This window comes from Hemiscyllium ocellatum, chromosome 10 (assembly GCF_020745735.1).
Source record: "Hemiscyllium ocellatum isolate sHemOce1 chromosome 10, sHemOce1.pat.X.cur, whole genome shotgun sequence".
Lineage (NCBI taxonomy): Eukaryota > Metazoa > Chordata > Chondrichthyes > Orectolobiformes > Hemiscylliidae > Hemiscyllium > Hemiscyllium ocellatum.
The window spans coordinates 78,639,480-78,660,157 of NC_083410.1; the positions used below are offsets into that span (position 1 = coordinate 78,639,480).

The 20,678-nt window shown below is 42.3% G+C and overlaps 1 protein-coding gene across 5 annotated transcripts in view; it reads right to left on the bottom strand.

Annotated features, from left to right (window-relative positions):
* LOC132819818 (unconventional myosin-VI-like) overlaps nucleotides 1-20,678 on the bottom strand; it is a 273,784-nt gene that overhangs the window by 152,597 nt on the left and 100,509 nt on the right. The gene's annotated exons all lie outside the window — the stretch shown is intronic.

Consider the following 20,678-nt stretch of genomic DNA (forward strand, 5'->3'; position numbering starts at 1 on the left):
CTTTCACAGAACAAAAATACTATGTACTTGACCATCAATAGAAGAAATGGAATGTGTTCTGACTAATTCTGTAAACGCTCAAGTACTGGACCCCAACTGGAATAGTGTGACCAATTCAGGACATGGCATTTTCAGAAGAATGGGAAAGCATTAGAAAAGGTGCAGAAAATATGACAATTGTTTTAGGAATGATGTTACTTGGATAGAATGGAGAACTGGTGTTCCTCTCTAGATGTGAAACTGTAAAAAGAGAAGATTTAATGATTTTAGAATTATATGCATCCATGAAGCGCATACTTTTGGAATACAATTTTCAGTTTTGAGAGTGAAATTTTTAAATGCAAGTCAAATGAAGCTGGCAAGCAGACAGAGAGTAATTGCAATGTAAAAGTTTGTCCATCTTATTTAATAAGGTCAGGATTGGAAGTGGGGATCTACTGAACAATGTGCAACATTTCTCAGTTTTTCTGAAGGTAACAGAATTTATACAACTGCCTTAAGGAGTTTAAATTGTTCATACAATGTCCCAGTACAAGGGAAGTTTCAAAATTTAAAAAAAACATTTATACAAAGCCTGTATGGATTACTGGCTTGGCCAACATTTACTGCCCAAAAGGTGATGAGTCACCACCTGGAACTGTTGCAGGGGAAGAACCAGTAAAGGGACTCAGTGCAGACACAACCACAATACTATTAAGCAAGGGGATCCACGATTTTGTCACAGAAACAGCAAAGTAGTATTATTTAGTTCCAAGGAAGGGTGTACAGGTCTTACAGGTGGTAGTGGTGTTTCCATGCATCTACTACCCGGTCCTTCTGGAGGTTGCTGATTTAGGTGGTGCTGTCGTATATGTGCACACATGTGGGGTTGGGGGGGTGGAGTCCTGTAGTGCTTCTAGTAGATGGTACACACTGCTGCCACTGTGCATTAGTTGCAAAGGCCCCTTTACTTTTCTTCCATAATTTACCTTTGCTCTTTTTATTACTTTTTTAGTTGATGCTTTGTTGATCTTCAAACGTTTCCCACTCTTTTTACCTGTCACTGGCCTTTGAAATATTATATGCCATAGTTTTTGTTTGTATATTATCTTGAAATTCTTACCATTAAGTGTACAAGTGGGAGGCACGGTGGCACAGTGGTTAGCACTGCTGCCTCACAGCGCCCGAGACCCGGGTTCAATTCCCGACTCAGGCGACTGACTATGTGGAGTTTGCACGTTCTCCCCGTGTCTGCGTGGGTTTCCTCCCACAGTCCAAAGATGTGCGGGTCAGGTGAATTGGCCATGCTAAATTGCCCATGGTGTTAGGTTAGGGGTAAATGTAGGGGTATGGGTGGGTTGCGCTTCGGCGGGTCGGTGTGGACTTGTTGGGCCGAAGGGTGTTTCCACACTGTAATGTAATCTAATCTAAAGTCCGGCCCTGATTTGCCTTACCAAAATGCAGCATCTCACATTTATCTAAATTAAACTCCCTGTGCTGCCACTTGGCCCATTGATCTGTCTGGTCAAGGTCCTTATGTATTCGGAGGTAAACCTCTTCGCTGTTCACTACACCACCAATTTTGGTGTCTCCTGCAAGTTTACTAACCATACATGCTATTTTCATTTTGAAATAATTTACACACATGACAAAAAGCAGTAGAGCCAGCACAGATCCTTAGAGCCCACCAGTGGTCAAAAACCTCCAGTCCAAACATTAGTCTTTTACCCAGTCAACTCTGTCCTCATGCCAATGTAGTTACCTTTATTTTACAAAAGAATACTGGAATGGGACTCCAGTTGCTTCTCCTCCAACTGAATTTGAAATTCTAACATGCTCAGTGCTATTCTCAGTCAGCAGTTAAGAACCAGCTACAGTGCTGTGGACCTGGAGTCATGTAAGGGCCAGACCGGAAAAGGATAGCAAATTTCCCTCCCCAAAGAACATTGGAAGTTGTTTGTTTAGTTGGCTATTTAGGTTATGCCTATGTACCATAATGTCATGGGGAGATATTAAAAGGGTTTTTTTGATGTTTAGATGTATGGTTTTCTGCAGAAGCATGCAGATGAAATTAGCTGGAAGCAGCTTTGAGGTAAGTAGAAATATTTTGTTTCAGGAGCTGTTGACCAGTTACAGAAGGCTCACGCCTGAGCTGAGTGTCCACAATCATGAGGTATTGAAGTGTCATCTAGCCAGATGTTAATTGAAGGAACCCAAGGTATTTCATAACTCAGAACAGTGGGAACACACTAGTAAATTAAAGTGAATTCCTGAGAGCTGTGCTACACCTTAGTTTTGAACATAGAACATAGAAAAGTACAGCACAGAACAGGCCCTTTGGCCCACGATGTTGTGCCTAGGTTTAATCCTAATGTAAAATATAGTAACTTAACCTAGGCACCCCTCAACTCACTGCTATCCATATACATGTCCAGCAGTCACTTAAATGTCCCCAATGACTCTGCTTTCACCACAACAGCTGGCAATGCATTCCATGCATTCACAACTCTCTGCGTAAAGAACCGACCTCTGACGTCTCCTTTGTTCCTTCCTCCTAATATCTTCAAACTATGACTTCTCGTACCAGTCAATCCTGCCCTGGGGAAAAGTCTCTGGCTATTGACTCTATCTATTCCACTCATTATTTTGATCCCAGAAAAAAAAGACATCAAAATCCTGTCACACATAGGGGAATCACCTTTAGATGGAAGCAGGCAAAGTTTGTTGTTGCAATTTTTGAGTGCAAGATATAATTGTTTATGAAATAGTGCTCTAGTAACATTCACTGTTTAACTCATACATTAGAGAATTTTGTTTAAAGTGTAGAATTAGGTCACATGGTTTCTTCAGTTGATAACTGGGAGTAAAAGAAAGATACTGATCTTTTCCCGCGATTGTAACAAAAGAGGCATTCAAGATCATAATGGGTCTAGGTAGAAAGTGCACCCATTGGCAAAGGAGCCAAAAACAGAAGATGATACTGATTAGAAACAAAGACAAAATAACCAACAGGCAGCATGAAGCAAAGCTTTTCTACACAGTCAGTGCTTAGCATCTGGAGTATACAGTTCGAGAATGTGGTCGAAAAAAAAATTATGGCCTACAAAATGGAATTTGATAAGCATCCGATAAGAAAAAAAAAGTTGCCAGACTACAGGGAACAGTGAATTGGCCTGCTTACAGTCGGCTGAATGGGGTCCATGTGTGCTATTACCATTCTATGTATGGATTCTAAATGTACAAACTGAAAATCTAGAGGGAATTGTTTAAAATATATTATTGCCCTCTAGGCTCCAGGAATAAAAAGTTAATTGCCAGGAAATTGCTGCAAACAATGAGAAAGAAAAATCATTACACAGAGCATAATGTATTTTTTTTTAAATCTTTGAACATTTCTATTTGAAATGAAAGGAAAATCTATTTGCCAGACAAAAATTATCAAAAGACGAAGAAGAATGTGTCCAATTTTGTAACACAGATTTGGCGTGTGCAGGCATACTGCCACTAAGATGGGAATGAGTCTGAGTCTAACAGGAGCAGGAAATGAACAGTTGGTGCTAGCAGATTCTAAGAGGAAATATCTAGGAAGACTTCTTCAATTACCCTAATTAGCAACCGCATTCTGTTTTTCTTTATGACAGCAGCAAATGAGTCAGGCCCAGATTTAGATGATACTAACAGCAAACTGTCACACAAAGTTTGATTTAGCAACTCAGCTAATTCAATAATCAAACTAAGTTGCACAAAAAATATAGAAGCAGAGACCAGGAAACACCTGTGCAACCCCAGTGAACTGCTACATTAAGTATCAAACATGGAACCTTCTGCCAATGATTCAAGGTACTTAGTAAAGAGCCACATTCTGAAAACAGTACATACAAAAGTTACCAACAATTAGATTAGATTACTTACAGTGTGGAAACAGGCCCTTCGGCCCAACAAGTCCACACCGACCCGCTGAAGCGCAACCCACCCATACCCCTACATTTGCCCCTTACCTAACACTACGGGCAATTTAGCATGACCAATTCACCTGACCCGCACATCTTTGGACTGTGGGAGGAAACCGGAGCACCCGGAGGAAACCCATGCAGACACGGGGAGAACGTGCAAACTCCACACAGTCAGTCGCCTGAGTCGGGAATTGAACCCGGGTCTCAGGCGCTCTGAGGCAGCAGTGCTAACCACTGTGCCGCCCACTGTGCTGTCTCTCAGCACAGTGCTGAGGTTCGAGAATTTCTGCTCAGGTATTCTGTGCATGACTGTTTTGGGAAGAGTGTTGACTACACAGTCCTTGCAGACACAAAGTCCACCTTCACACTGACAATATCCTCCACTATGTTATGTATCACTTTAATCATGTTAAATGGTATAACCTCAAACACATCTAGCAACTCAAGATGGGAGATGCTGCAACAGAATTGTACTCCAGCAAAATCTGCAACGTCATGGCCCAGCACATCCCACTCAAACATTACTATCCAGCTGGAAGATTAACCTGGTGCAATGGAGTGTGTATATCAGGAGCAGTACAGGCATATCTGAAAATGAGGTGTCAACCTTGTGAAGCAACTAAACAGGACTACTTGTATGACAAACAGCAGAAGTAGCAAGTGACAGACAGAGCTAAGCAATGCCACAACCAATGGATCAGAGCTAAGGTCTACAGTTCTACCACATCTAGTCATGAATTATGAAGGACAATTAAACAACTCACTGCAGGAGATGGCTCCACAAACACCCCCATCCTCAATGATGGAGGAGCCCAGCACATGAGTGCAAGAGACAAAGTTCAATTGTTTGCAGCAATCTTCAGTCAAAAGTGCCAAGTGAAGAACCAATCTTGGCCTCCCCCAGTGGTCCCTAACATCATATAGGCCAGTTTACAGCCAATTCAATTCACTTTATGTGATATCAAGAAACAGTTGGACACACTAGATACTGCAAAGACAATGGGTCCTGACAGCATTCCATCAACAGTACTGAAGACTTATGCTCCAGAACTTGCCACTCCCCCAAGTTCTTGCCATTCAGCCACACCATTGGCATCCTCCTGACAACGTAGAGAATTGCCCACCTACGTCCTGCACACAAAAAGCGGGACAATTTCAACCTGGCTGTTACTATCCCATCTGTGTGCTCACCATCATCAGTAAAATGATAGAAGGTATCAGCAGTGCTATCAAGCAGCATTGCTTGGCAACCATCTGCTCTGACACCCAGTTTCGGTTTTGCCAGGGCCACACAACTCCTAATTTTATTACAGCCTTGGTTAAAACATGGACAAAAGAGCTGAATTCCACATGTTAGGTGAGAGGGAGTGAGACATCAAAAAGCCCTAGCAAAACCAAAATCAATGGGAATCAGGGATAAAACTCTACTTGTTGGAGTCATACCCAAACATAAAAGAAGATGGTTGTTGCTATTGGATGTCAGTCAACTCAACTCCAGGGCATCTCCGTGGGAGTGCCTCAGGGTAGCATCCTAGGCCCAACCATCTTCAGCTTCATCCATCAGAAAGTCAGAAGTTGCGGTGTTAGTTGATGATTGCAATAATGTTCAGTACTATTCATGAAGCAGTCCATGTTCAAATGCAACAACATCTAGACAATATCAAGATTTGGGCTGACCAGTGGCAAATAACATTCACTCCACACAAATGCCAGCCTATGACCATCATCAGAAAGTGTCAATCCAACCACCACCCCTTGACATTCAGTAGTGTTACCATCACAGAATCCCCCACTAACACACTGGGGCTGCCATTGACCAGAAACTGGACTTGGCATATAATACAATGGCTACAACAGACAACATGGTGGCTCAGTAGTTACCACTGCTGCCTCACACACCAGCAATCTGGGTATGATTCCATCCTTGAGTGACTATCTATATAGAGTTTACACATTCTCCTCGTGTCTGCATGGGTTTCATCTGGTTTCTTCCCACAATCCAACAATGTGCAGGGTAGGCGGATTGATCTGCTAAATTGCCCATAATGTCTACAGACGTGCAGGCTAGGTGAATTAGCCATGGGAAATGTAAGATTACAGGGATAAGGTGGGGGAGTGAGTATGAGTTGGATGTTCTTCGGAGGGGTAGTGTGGACTCGACGCACTGAATGGTCTGCTCCCACACTGTGGGGATTCTGCGATGCTAAGAGCAAGTCACAGGATAAGAATCACTTCCTGATTCCCCAAAGCTGGTTCACAATCTATAAGGAATAACTCAGGAATGTGATGGAATACTCTCTCCTTGCCTGGATGAGTGCAGCTCCAAAAACACAAGAAGCTTGTCTCTATCTAGATCAAAGCAGCATGCTTAATTGGTACCACATCCACCAATACGCATTCCCTCCACCACTTACCTACCAGAGGGAACTGACAGACTGTTGTGTGCTCTGCTCCATGGAGACTTGGCTCACACCTGCCATTCCTGACTGCGCCCTATAAGCTGATAGGTACTCCATACATCATGTGAGCTGCACGACATCCTCGGACAAGGCCAAGGTTGATGGGGTATGCTTCCTGATCAACACTTCCTAGTGCTCGATCTTAGTGACCTTGACGAGCCACTGCTCCCTAGATCTGGAAGATCTTACAGTAAAATGCCATCCCTACTACCTACGAGAGTTCACCTCTGCCATCCTGACAGTAGTCTTCATCCCACCCAGTGTGGATGAAAGAATGCCCTGGACATGATTTACACTGCCACAGCTGGAATCGAACCTGGGACCCTGGCGCTGTGAGGCAATTAGAAGCAGTTTCATTGTCTTCAACATTAGTCACTGGATTTTAAGAACATCTTAATCTTAAAGCACAATGTTTTCCAACAGTTAGCACTTGATTATTTTTCTTCCGAACGTTGTTACTTTCATATTGCTTTCTTGGGAGGGCAAATTAAATTGCCATGAGGCCCTATTCATCATGGTCAGTGACTTCAACCAGGCTACCCTTTAGAGGGTTCTGCCAAAACACCACCAACATATCTCCTGCCCCACCAGAGGGCCAAGCATCATGGACCACTGTTACACAACCAAAGATACTTACCACTCCATTCCCTGCCCACATTTCAGAAAATCAGATCACAGCACTGTGTTCCTCTTCCCAGCTTACAAGCAGAAGTTGAAACAGGAGGATCCTTCACAAAAGGAAGAACAATGCTGATCCAAGGTTGTGGAAGACCAGCTCTGGGACTGCTTGGAATCAGTGGACAGGACCACATTCAGGTACATCATCTTTGCTGTGACAAGTGTGTGTAGCTATTTCTTTTTGTCATATCAAGTTAACCGATTGGTTGAAGACATAGGATTTCATGGTTGGGACTACAAAAGATGCTGAAACGTATCATATTGGAAAGATGTTGTGAAACTTGAAAGGGTTCAGAAAAGATTTACAAGGATGTTGCCAGGATTGGAGGATTTGAGCTAGAGGGAGAGGCTGAACAGGCTGGGGGTGTTTCCCCTGGAGAGTCAGAGGTTGAGGGGTGACCTTAGAGGTTTACAAAATTATGAGGGGCATGGATAGGATAAATGGACAAAATCTTTTCCCTGGGATCAGGGAGTCCAGAACTAGAGGGCATAGTTTTAGGGCGAGAGGGGAAAGATCTAAAAGAGAACTAAGGGGCAACTTTTTCACAGAGGGTGGTACGTGTATGGAATGAGCTGCCAAAGGATATGGTGGAGACTGGTAAATGTTGCAATTGTAAGAGGCATTTGGATGGGTACATGAATAGTAAGGATTTAAGAGAGATATGGGCTAAATGCTGGCAAATGGGACTAGATTGGGCTGGGATATTTGGTCGGCGTGGACAGGTTGGATTGAAGGGTCTGTCTCCATGCTGTACATCTCTATGACTCTATGTCCAGCATTTTTAGCGAGAATGGTTGCACAATTCTGTGGAATAACCAGTGTTAATGACAATTTCAATATAATCTCCATCCTTTAATACTGTAGGTTCAGATTTATCCCACATGCACTGTTAAACATCTCACCTTTTCTGCTACCTTCAGAGATCTGGAAAACTGTACTCCAAGGTCCCCTTGTTTATTCCACACTTCTCAGTTTTACACCTTTTGCATTTTCCCTTGCCTTGTTCCCACTGCCCAAATGCATTATCTTAGTTTTCCAAACAATTTCTCTCAGCACCTTTCAGACCTATTTAAATCTACACACACACACACACACACACACACACACATCTGTATGTGTGACTACTCAAAAGAAGATTCAAAGATGGCTGCTATCAAACACTGAATGGGTACATTTCTGTTTTAGAAATATCCAATTACCTGGATAAATCTAACCCATCGCCATTCTGGAACATCTCACTTCCCATTTATATGAATATTCCAGTCAAGCCAACACAGGAACACTGGACAGGATGTCTACTTCAGCTCATTCAGAACAAAAACAACTGAAATACATTGTGCACGAGATGGCACTAATGCTTGCACAATTGTCTGCAACAAAACAGAATACCAGGGTACCAAAGCACACTGTTTGCTGAATGGCTAAGCCAGAAAACCCACAGTAACATGACAAACTGTTAATTTGAATTATCTTTAATTATGCAGTTTTTGACTTATTTTTTTCAGTCTGCTTATACCATCAGGGCAATCAGTTAAAGCAGCTCCGGACTTAACTAAGCATACTGCTAATTTTGACCTCTCTCAAGAGTCTGATTTCTGGAAAAGTCCATAATTTTGTCTGCAATGTTATCTAATTCCTGGTTTATAACCTTCATCTGCAACTTGGCTACAACTGAGCTCCTGCAAACAGATGAACAGAAAGAGTTCGACTAGATATAGACCTTAATAGAATCTAACTCATGTTAACCAAGCTGAAAACATTTTATTCAAGTAATCTGGAACTTTTTTTTTCTTCCCCTCTTTCTCATTCTCTGTGCTTTGCACAAATTTGGTCTCTTTATTTGAAACAGGATATAAATATTTTAAAGCATTTCATAAAATGTACACTTAATCCATTCTTGACATGAACGAGAAGGATTTGAATAGTTTGAGCCAATACCCATTGGAGTTAGTGAAATAAGATGTGATTCTACAAATTATGTGGTCATATAATATCAAAAACAAACAAACCTGAGGAAACTTGACAAAGTACACTCTAAGAGGATATTCCTTCCTGCAAGACAGGACGGAATCAAGGGCAGAGTGTTCAGGAATAAAAAATCGTCCTTTTAAAATGGAGATGAGGAGGAATATTTTCTTTGATAGAATTTAGTCTGTGGAATTTGTTTCCCAAGATGACAATGGAAGCTGCATCATTACATTGATATAAGGCTGAGCTAGACAAGATTTCTGATAGACTAGAGAGCCAAGATTTTATTTTGAGGGGAGGTGGAAGCAGATAGAAAACTGAAGTTGAGCCCACAATCAGATCAGCTACGATCCTTCTGAATGATGAAGGGCTATATGGCTTGCTCCTCCTAAATTCTATGTTCCTATGTAGGTGACAGAGGTGACAGAGACACAAATACCAGGTAGCTCAGACCACCAATGCTCTACCAGAGGATCACTGACGATGTCACCTAGCCAGATGATGAAACGTCTGCAGAAAAACATCTGCTCAGCGAACAAATCTATAACCTTTTCAGGATGAGTGCAATTGGCAAAAAAACCTCAACACAGATGAACATAGGTGGACCATTTCTGTCAGAAGAATGCCTCACAGCACCAGGGTCCCAGGTTCGATTCCAGCCTCGGGCGACTGTCTGTGTGGAGTTTACACATTGTCTGCGTGGACTTCCTCCCACAGTCCAAAGATGTGCAGGTCAGGTGAATTGGCCCTGCTAAATTGCCCAGTGTTAGGTGCATTAGGACTGTGTGGTTTACTCTTCGGAGGGTCGGTAAGGACGTGTTGAGCCGAATGGCCTGTTTCCACACTATAGGGAATCTAATCTAATCTAAAATAAGGCAGCCATCGTACTCCTTAGAAATGGGTCGAAAATGATAGAACAGCAGAAAGAATTGGAGATGCCAATAAGACCATAATGTAGCAGCCTAGGTTATTAAGCCTTTCAAGAATGGAGCTCATTACTGAAGAGATAGGACTGGAAAGCTAATAAAGAGATACTACTTGATTAAATCACACTTGGATTACAGATCACACATGTACAGCAGGAATTTATCCTCTAGGTCAGGACTTCAGCATCAGGGTCAATGAAGGGTCACAATACTGCATAGTTTGGGAGACCAGACTCGAAACGATTTTCCGCAAATTGGTCATCAATAGTGGTCAGAGGGTGGACTGTTGAATGAGCAACAATGGATGGTGTTTCGAAGCTGGAGGGCCAATGGGAGACCCTGCAACACTGAAGGAACAGTGGCTTATAGATGAGGTAAGAAGGAGCACACCATTTTGAGGCAACCTCTCCAATTCCGTACACTTTTTAATATTAAAAAGTGTTATATCAGCCACATCACCACACAGAAAGGGGGACTTCCTCCCCAGAGTTAGCAGCAGTTACAGCTCAAAGCTAGCCTGGATCTGACCCACCCAGCCAGTAGTCCTTCAGGTAGTTGATCTCATCCCTTTTGCTTTAGGGTGCTCATAGGCAATTCTGACAATACACCTCAATTGACTAGTGCAACTGGTTACACACCACTTGTGGTGAGGCAGCTGTGCTGACCCTATTCTCTCTGCAGGAGGTGGAGTATCTTGTGACAGCCAAGTAACATTATTCAGCAAACAGCCTTAAGATGCAAATACTGTTTCTCACACAAGATTAGTTCACATAGCTGTGATGGACAAGAGACTAGATACCTTGTTAGTGAGAAGAATAATAAAAAGAATGTGCTGTTACAAAGTTTAAAACTTCATTTCAAGAAATCAAATTTGGTATTTTTTTAAAATCTAATTTTGCTTTTTTCCTCACACAAGCTGTTTCAATTCCTGCTGAGATCTACACTCAAGAACAATTAGAGATGACGAAACATGTTAAATCTAAATGTCGCATATAATGTGTGCTACCTTTTTTTGCAATCTGTACAGCCTTTTACAAGATATCTTCGGGCGCAAAGATGCTGTTTTTTGTAAGACGAGAAACAATATTTCCCAAGGCTAGATGGAGATAGGAAAAGGAATGTACATTTGGGAGCAATTTAATTTGCCCTCCCAAGAAAACAATATGAAAGTAACAACGTTCGGAAGAAAAATAATCAAGTGCTAACTGTTGGAAAACATTGCGCTTTAAGATTAAGATGTTCTTAAAATCCAGTGACTAATGTTGAAGACAATGAAACTGCTTCTAATTGCAATTCATTAAACTATTGAGGATTAAATAAATTTGTACTGAATTTTTATTTTGATCTGTCATGTCATGATGTGTGTATTCTAGCAAAGCCACTTCAAAATAGATTGCAACAGCTTAGAGCATGGGCAGATGGTCACATTCAGTATTACTTAAATCAAGCTTGGAAACAGCACCATTCCCGATCATAAGAAATGGATTTTGGTGTTAATCACTACAATTTTAATGTTGGCAATTTTTAAGCAAACAAACCTTTCACTATAATCTATGAGTGATGCACCTGAAGACTCCATAAGGATTAGGAAATTCAATCAAATTAGCCTAAACAGGGTACTGCATTGTGCACCAAAAAAGAAGAGTATTGGTCCTAGAAATAAGGACTATTTTGTGATGTTCAGATAATTATGGGAAATCCAAATAAAACATGGTGTCATTGAAAAACTCATTTCACTCAGACTACAAATGGTCATTCTCTCAGCAGAGCAGGTAAGGGCTGTTTGGCAGTGGCAGCTTGAAGGCTCGGTGACATTTGTTTAGCGGTTTAAATTTGAATTTTCTTTTAAAAAAAAAGCACGGAGCGAACCCGGAAGATGGTATAGCGCAAGCTTACCTGGGTACGTTTTTTTTTCCCCTATAAAGGTGCGCAGCTTCAAGGCCTCGGCCTCACTCTCAGCAGAGCAGGTAAGGGCTGGTGGCAGTGGCTGCTTGAAAGCTCGGTGACGTTTGTTTAGCGGTTTAAATTTGAATTTTTTTTTTAAAAAGCACGGAGCGAACCCGGAAGCTGGTGTAGCGCAAGCTTACCTGGATAAGTTGTTTTTTCCTATAAAGGCGTACAGGAGAGGAACCCGAGGCACTACAGAGGTAGAGCCTCCCACCCACCCTCCTCCTAATAATAAGACCCATTGTGGTAAGAAGGTAAGTACTGCATTTTGCTTATTCTAGTGTTTAGACCTAGTTTTTTTTTAAAAAGGTTACTTTTAGAGGGATGACAGTGAAGGCAGTGCAATGTTGCTCTTGCAACATGTTTGAGGTGAGGGATGCCATGGTCGTCCCTACTGGTTACACTTGCAGGAAGTGCACCCATCTCCAGCTCCTCCAAGACCGTGTTAGAGAACTGGAGCAGGAGTTGGATGAACTTAGGATCATTCGGGAGGCAGAGGGGGTCATAGATCGGGGCTTTAGGGAAGTAGTAACTCCAAAGATTGCAGATAGATGGGTCACAGTGAGGGGGACTGGGAGGAAGCAGCCAGTGCAGAGACCGCCTGTGGCCATTCCCCTCAAGAACAAGTATACCATTTTGGATGCTTGTGGGGGGGGGGGGGGACTTACCAGGGGTAAGCAATGGGGTTCAGGCCTCAGGCACGGAGCCTAATCCCGTTGCTCAGAAGGGAAGGGTGGAGAAGAGCAGAGCAATAGTTATTGGAGACTCGATAGTTCGGGGCACAGATAGGCAGTTTTGTGGGGGCGAGAGAGACTCACGTTTGGTATGTTGCCTCCCAGATGCAAGGGTACGTGATGTCTCTGATCGTGTTTTCCGGGTCCTTAAGGGGTAGGGGGAGCAGCCCGAAGTCGTGGTCCACATTGGCACCAATGACATAGGTAGGAAGAGGGATGAGGATGTTAGGCAGGTTTTCAGGGAGCTAGGTTGGAAGGTCAGAGTTAGAGCAAACAGAGTTGTTGTCTCTGGTTTGTTACCTGTGCCACGTGATAGAGAGTCGAGGAATAGGGAGAGAGAGCAGTTAAATGCGTGGCTACAGGGATGGTGCAGGAGGGAGGGATTCCAGTTTCTGGATAACTGGGGTTCTTTCTGGGGAAGGTGGGACCTCTATAAACAGGATGGTCTACACCTGAACCTGGGGAGCAACAGTGTCCTTGGGGGGAGATTTGCTCGTGCTCTTTCAGGGGGTTTAAACTAACTCTGCAGGGGCATGGGAACCTAGACTGTAGCTTTAGGGTGCAGGACCTGGAGTGTAGGGAGGTTAGGAACCAGGCATCAATCTCAAGGAGTGTGCCTGTAAACAGGAAGGTGGCTTGAAGGGTGTATACTTCAATGCGAGAAGTATACGAAATAAGATAGGTGAACTTGCAGCGTGAGTTGGTACTTGGGAGTTCGATGCTGTGGCTATTACGGAGACATGGGTAGAACAGGGGCAAGATTGTTTGTTGTAGGTTCAGTAGGGTCAGAGGTGGGGGTAAAAGAGGGGGACGTGTGGCATTGCTTGTCAAAGATAGTATTACCGCAGTGGAAAGGACGATGGATGAAGACTCGCCATCTGAGGTAGTTTGGGCTGAGCTTAGAAATAGGAAAGGTTAGGTCACCCTGTTAGGAGTTTTCTACAGGCCTCCTAATAGTCCTGGAGACATAGAAGAAAGGATTGCGAGGATGATTCAGGAGAAGAGTGAAAATAATAGGGTGGTTGTTATGGGGGACTTTAACTTTCCAGATATTGACAGGGAAAGCTATAGCTCGAGTACGTTAGATGGGTCGGTGTTTGTCCAATGTGTGCAGGAGGGTTTCGTGACACAATATGTAGACAGGCCAACAAGAGGTGAGGCCATACTGGATTTGGTTCTGGGTAACGAACCAGGCCAGGTGTTAGAATTGGAGGTAGGTGACACTTTGGGGACAGTGACCACAATTCGGTGACGTTTACTCTAGTGATGGAGAGGGATAAGTGTGCACTACAGGGCAAGAGTTATAGCTGGGGGCAGGGAAATTATGATGCGGTGAGGCATGACCTAGGATGCGTGGCTTGGAAAAGTAGGCTTCAAAATTAGGGAAGAGGGCAGCCTATGTAAAGATGAGGCGTGAAGGTTCAATTGGGGCGATTGAGAGTTATAAGGTAGCCAGGAAGGATCTAAAGAGAGAGCTAAGAGCAGCAAGGAGGGGACATGAAAAGTCCTTGGTTGGTAGGATTAGGGAAAACCCAAAGACTTTCTATAGGTATGTCAGGAATAAAAGGATGACTAGGGTAGGAATAGGTCCAGTCAAGGAGAGTAGTGGGAAGTTGCGTGTGGAGGCTGAAGAAATTGGGGAGACACTGAATGAATACTTTTCATCAGTATTCACTCAGGAACAGGACATTGTTGCCGATGTGAATATTGAGTTACAATTAATTAGAATGGATGGCTTTGAGATATGTAGGGAAGAGGTGTTGGAAATTCTGGAAAGGGTGAATATCAATAAGTCCCCTGGGCCTGGTGGCATTAATCCTAGGATTCTCTGGGAAGCAAGGAAGGAGATTGCAGAGCCATTGGCCTTGATTTTTATGTCCTCATTGTCTGCAGGAATAGTGCCAGAAGACTGGAGGATAGCAAATGTGGTTCCCTTGTTCAAGAAGGGGAGTAGGGATAACCCTAGTAACTATAGGCCGGTGAGTCTTACCTCTGTTGTCGGCAAAGTCTTAGAGAGAATTGTAAGGGATAGGATTTATGAACATCTGGATAGGAATAATGTGATCAAGGATAGTCAGCATGGTTTTGTGAAGGGCAGGTCGTGCCTCACAAACCTTATTGAATTCTTTGAGGTGACGACTAAGGAGGTGGATGAGGGTAAAGCAGTAGATGTGGTGTATATGGATTTTAGTAAGGCGTTTGATAAGATTCCCCATGGTAGGTTACTGCAAAAAGTACGGAGGTATGGCATTGAGGGCGAGTTGGAGGTTTGGATTAGGAATTGGCTGACTGGAAGACAACAGAAGGTAGTAGTTGATGGTAAAGGCTCATCTTGGAGTGCAGTTACCAGCGGTGTTCCGCAAGGATCTGTTTTGGGACCATTGCTGTTTGTCATTTTTATAAATGACCTGGAGGAGGGGCTAGAAGGTTGGGTGAGCAAGTTTGCGGATGATACAAAAGTCGGTGGAGTTGTTGACAGTGAGGAAGGATGTGGCAGGTTACAGGGGCATATAGGTAAGCTGCAGAGCTGGGCAGAAAGGTGGCAAATGGAGTTCAATGTAGCTAAGTGTGAAGTGATTCACTTTGGTAAGAGTAACAAGAAGATGGAATACTGGGCTAATGGTCGGATACTTGGTAGTGTGGATGAGCAGAGAGATCTTGGTGTCCATATACACAGATCTCTGAAAGTTGCCACCCAGGTAAATAGTGCTGTGAAGAAGGCATATGACGTACTGGCTTTTATTGGTAGAGGAATTGAGTTCCGGAGTCCTGAGGTCACGTTGCAGTTGTATAAGACTCTGGTGCGGCCGCATCTGGAGTATTGCGTGCAGTTTTGGTCGCCATACTATAGGAAGGATGTGGAGGCACTGGAACGGGTGCAAAGGAGGTTTACCAGGATGTTGCCTGGTATGGTAGGAAGATCATATGAGGAAAGGCTGAGGTACTTGGGGCTGTTTTCATGGGAGAAAAGGTGGTTTAGGGGTGACTTGATAGAGGTGTTCAAGATGATTAGGGGTTTAGATAGGGTTGACCATGAGAATCTTTTTCCACGTATGGAGTCAGATATTACGAGGGGGCATAGCTTTAAATTAAGGGGTGGTAGGTATAGGACAGATGTTAGGGGTAGATTCTTTACTCAGTGAGTCGTGAGTTCATGGAATGCCCTGCCAGTAACAGTGGCGGACTCTCCCTCTTTATGTGCATTTAAACGGGCATTGGATAGGCATATGGAGGAAAGTGGACTAGTGTAGGTTAGGTAGGCTTGGATTGGCGCAACATCGAGGGCCGAAGGGCCTGTACTGCACTGTATTTTTCTATGTTCTATGTCAATAGCCAGCTGCATGAAACGGGACTTCATTATTGTACTGAGGAGTGGAAAATAGATGTGCCAAATGGGTTCCTGTCCTCATAAGTCATAGTACTTTGTTTGCATCCATTGCTGCTCCACTTGTATATCTCTTACTAATAATTGTCTCATGATGTAATTTTGTCTTTTAAAGGTGGTAAGTCTAACAGGGAAGGTGTAAACACCAAAACAAGACATCGTTCATGCCTCATTAGTCCAATGTTTACTGTGATTTTTTTCATAGCTTAAGAATAATCGTCAAAAAGAGTGCTTTTGCATCAAAAGAACACACCCCAGAGACACACAAGATATTCACTCTCATTCAGTTGGTAGAATAGGAAGAAATCAGATTGTCAGTAAGAATATTCTGTATGGAGCTGCAAACAGGTGGTTTTAAACAGTCAAACTAGTAATAAATATATTAGATGCACATGGTTTTTTTTACCTTGTGCTTTTTTGCTTCAATGTTATATGTAAATATATCAAACAATGTGTTTAGCCTCTACACAGAGGATTGTCAGAGCATGTAACGTAATTGCCACGTTGCATTAGTTTTCAATATCCAGGTTTTTCGACCTATGCCCAGCAACATGCTGTAAATCTGAAATAAAATCAGAAGAAAAAAAATCTGGAAATAACCAAAGAATTTGATTCCGCTTAAAGTATTCTTTTGGCTTCAGGAAATAGTAATCCTAATCCACATATGAGAAAGATTTTGGGGGTGCCTGAACTGTTATCTCACAGAAATTCACAAAATGATTTACTCAAAATATTGTGTGTTGTCAACACTATAAAATCAACAGTGGGCAGCTTTCTAAAAAAGAAAAACAAGTGTTATGCTCAGCGACATGTGAAATCCCAAGCGTGTGGGAGATATTTTAATGCAGTGAAGTCACTTCTGAATTATCTTGGGTCTCCGTGGGCAGTAAACAACTTATATTCCATGACATAAAACATTTTACCAGTCAAATAGGTAAGATGTGGACATTAAGTTTCCCAGGCAATTTAAAACAACACCGAAAACCAAAGTTAAAAGCTGTCTCCAGCAGAGAGCAAGTACCTATATTGAAACTTTCTATAACTGACTAAATCTGCAAGAGGAAGGCATCAACTGGTGAATCAAGAAAGCAATGTAGAACTGACCTAGCCCCAACAGTCATTTTCAACAGATGTTGAAACTGGCAAGCGGATTTTCTCCCCATTTTAAGGTAAACAATGTTAACTTTCACATGATGACACACACCTTATGGAGATATATTTTAAATAATTAAATTTTTTCCTCAGAATTAATTTCAAATGTATTCTCATCGATAAACAAATAATCTTAAACCACACACTCGACAGCAATATTCTAATTTGTCCTCACATTGCCTACACCCGCATTGGAATGAAAACCCAAAAGGAATAGAATTCATTACTGAAATCATCCTTCCACATGTCCATCAATTAAATTTACTTGAAAGTTTTCTTTCTTAGCACAACCACAGAATAATAAAAAAGACTAGCTTTTGTGGCAGTCACTAATTCAGTTTGAATTCGCCAAGTAAAAGCTTCCTTTTATATAGAATCTTTCACATCCAGAGACCATCACAAAAATGTCTTTGGCCAAGAAATTAATGTTGCTGTGTAAAAAAACAGCAGTTTCAAATTGAAATGAAATGAGTAGCTAGGCAAATCAGTTTTTGATGTTAAATTAAAAATAAATAGTCAATCCACTGGGAGAATAGTACCATGGAAGCTTTAATGCTTATATAAACAGAAAATAAGTGCACGAGGGCATTTGGCCCGCACCTTCAAATCAATAAAATTATGGCTGATCACGTAGTCTCAGTATCCCATTCCCACTCTCTCCCCATACCTCTAGATCACTTTAGCTGCAAGTGCCACATCCAGCTCCCTCTTAGAACAAAGAGGGATGCAAAACACAGGAGTAGGCAGTTTGATCTGCCAAGCCTGCACCGCCACATTTTGCCCTGTCTTCACTTACAGGATCCGTATCCCTCTATTCCCTTCCTTTTCAAGTATTCATTCAACTCCTTCTGGAATGTTGCTATTGTATCTGCTTCACCACCATCTCTGGCAATGTGTTCCAGGCACTCACCACCCTGCCTGTCAAAAATTTGCCTCGCATAGCTCTTAAACTTCCCCGCTCATAGCTTGAACTGGTCTCCTAGTAATTGACCCATCCACTTCTAATGAAGGCAGGCGTGCCATAAGCCTTTTTTACTACCTTATTTACCTGCGCTGCCACCTTCAGGGATCTGTGGGCCGACACACCCAGATCCCTCTGCATATCAATACTCTTTAGGGTTCTGCCATTCACAAATATATCTAATGAACTTGCTCCAACAGCTTCCTGCGAGAGAGGGTTCCATAGGTTCACAACTCAGTGAAACAATTCTCTCACCTCAGCCCTGAATGGCTTACTCCTTATTCTTAGATTGTGATCCCTAGTTCTGGGCATCCCCATTAGGAAAATTGTTCCCGCATTGAGCTTGTCCAGAACCATCAGGATTTTATATGTTTTTATGAGGTCCCTTTTTATTCTTTTGAATTTCAGCCAACACAAGCCCAGTCAATCCAGTCTTTCCTCATGTGTCAGAACAGCCATCCCGAAAATCAGTCTGGTGAACCTTTGCTGGACTCCCCCAGTAGCACGAGCATGCTTCCTCAGACTAGGAAACCAAACCTGCACACAGTACTCAAGGTGTGATCTCACCAAAGCCCTGTATAACTGCAGTAAGACATTCCTACTCCTAACCTCAAATCCTCTCACTATGAAAGCCAGCATGCTGTTGCTTTTCTCACTGCCTGCTGCAACTGCATGACAGCCTTCAGCATGACATCAGGTCTCATTGCAGCTCACCTTCTCCTAAACTGCCACCAGTCAAGTCAGCTGCTTTCCTACTTTTGCAACCAAAGTAGGATAACCTCACACTTGCCCACATTATATTGCATTTGCCAAGTGTTTATCCAAGAGCATCAGAATGATAGTACCTCCAGTATTCCTAGCCTAAATCTCCTGCTCAAATCCCAGAATGGAATATGAAGCCACTGGCATTCTGACATTAAAAGACTGACAATATGCAATCTGGGAAATATATGTTATTTCCATCAACATTCCAGATTACAGGGTACGCAGAAAGGATGTTGGCTGGATTGGAAGATTTTTAAAAAAGTTTTCAATACTGGTAAAAAAGGTAAATCATGGCTAATAAGAGGGATGCTTCTTCTTGATGTGGCAATGCTTATGTCTTCACCCACAAAATAAGAAACTGGGCATTGATATCATGATACTTGAAGAATCCAACTTACATTCATTATAAACATTACAATGATAGCCAGACAATTGTTAGAGATTTTCACCTCTTCTAATATTGAAAGTGACAATATCAAATGTATAAAAGGCACAGAATTCCTCAAATGGATTTTATGGAAACCTTTATAGCAAGTGCTTAACAAGCGTAGTAAAATGAAGAGCAATTCTGGGCTTAGGTCAGTTTAAATATAGGATTACCTGTGGAAGAACCTGTTTTAAATAGCAATCATAACTACATTAAATCTAACTAAATTATGGAAAAAGGACAAAGTAAGACCAGAAATATGAAACTGAAGAACACCTAACATTATTAAACCAAGGTGCGATTTCACAGAAGTAGGAAGGAACGAACTACTTTGGAGGTAAAATAATCAGAGCCAGAGGGGATTTTCAGGGATGTCAGAGGAAGTTTAGAACAAATGTGTTCCCATTTAATTCCAGTTAATTTTAGATTCAAATTCCACAAGATGTTTTTATGATTAAAAGGCAGCTTCGAGTAAAATTCTGCAGGCTTAGAAATAGGTCCTTTGTTTTTTCAACTTAAATGTAGTGAGATATTTGCATATCCTACCAATATTGGCTATACATCAAGAAGAATGAAATAAAGCTGAAGATCTCAACTGACTGGATAAATGAGTGGCAACTGGTAAACAGATATCAGTGCAGAGAAATAGGAGGTAGGACATTTCAAGCTGGATAATGAGAGCAGGAGATATATTGCACACGGTAAGGTAATGAGAGCGAGAGCAAGAACCTGAAGCAGAGAGCCATAGAGTCATTTGGCATGGAAACAGACCCTTCAGTCCAACTCATCCATGCCAACTAAGTTTCCCAAACTAAACTAGTCCCACTTGCCTGCATTTGGCCCATATCCCTCTAAACCTTTCCTATTCATGTACATATCCAGATGTTTTTTCAATGTTTTTATGTATCTGCATCCACCACTTCTTCTGACAATTCATTCCACATACAAACCATCTGTGTGAGAAATATGTTTCTCAGGTCTCTTTTAAATCTCCTCCTCGAACCTTAAAAAATTATCCTTAGTTTTGAACTCCCTCACCATAGGGAAAAGGCATTTGCTATTCACCTCATCCACGCCCATCATGATTTTATAAACCTCAATAAGTCACCCCTCATCCTCCTACGCTCCAGTGAAAAGGTCCCAGCCTATCCAGCCTCATCTTATAAGTCAAACCCTCCAGTCCCAGCAACAGCATTGTAAATCTTTTCTGAACCCTTTACAATTTAATATTACCCAGAACTGTACAAAGTACTTCAAAAGTGGCTTCACCAGTGTCTTGTACAACCTCAATATGACATCCCAACTTCGACACTGAACAGTCTGTGCAATGAAGGTAAGCCTGC